General features: G+C 55.9%; 1 long non-coding RNA gene across 1 annotated transcript in view; it reads left to right on the top strand.

Moving 5' to 3' along the window:
- Positions 1-156, top strand: part of LOC147030777 (uncharacterized) — a 2,160-nt gene extending 2,004 nt beyond the window's left edge. The window contains exon 3 of the long non-coding RNA XR_015056504.1: positions 1-156. This exon is cut by the window's left edge and continues 10 nt beyond it. This is a non-coding gene — a long non-coding RNA (uncharacterized LOC147030777).
- The last annotated feature ends 427 nt before the right edge of the window (positions 157-583 follow it).

Genomic DNA, 583 nt, shown 5'->3' with positions numbered 1-583 from the left:
CTGAGTTTCGAAATCACAAGACATCTGGAGAAGATTGCTGGGAAAGATTATACATTCTCGCAAATGAATATTTAATATTTTCAATATTAATAAATTATATTTGTTTTGTATACAATTACTTGATTCTGAATTACAAGAAGAGGATCAAAACATGAAGGGAGGGTAGGTGCGCCCCCAATGACCCATCACCCCCTCATCCCATCCCTCCCCTCCCCATGTGTGTGTGTGGGGAAGGGTGGGGGGTGGGATGAGGGAGGTGGTGGGTCAAAGGTGGGGGCGCACAGGGGGATGAGGGGTGGGGCTTGTGTGGGAGGGGCTTGTGTGGGCGGGGCTTCGGTGGGGCTTGTGTGGGCGGGGTGTGGGTGGGGCTTGTGTGGGTGGGGCTTGTGTGGGAGGGGTTTATGTGGGCGGGGCTTCGGTGGGGCTTGTGTGGGCGGGGTGTGTGTGGGCGGGGTTTATGTGGGTGGGGCTTGTGTGGGAGGGGTTTATGTGGGGGGGGCTTATGTGGGAGGGGCTTCGGTGGGTCTTGTGTGGTCGGGATGTGTGTGCGGGGTTTATGTGGGTGGAGCTTGTGTGGGAGGGG

This window comes from Eptatretus burgeri, chromosome 3 (assembly GCF_056783735.1).
Source record: "Eptatretus burgeri isolate ZD-2024b chromosome 3, Ebu_testis_v1, whole genome shotgun sequence".
Taxonomy (NCBI): Eukaryota; Metazoa; Chordata; class Myxini; order Myxiniformes; family Myxinidae; genus Eptatretus; species Eptatretus burgeri.
Note: the sequence above shows the minus strand (reverse complement) of the source record. Positions and strands in the feature narration are given on the sequence as shown.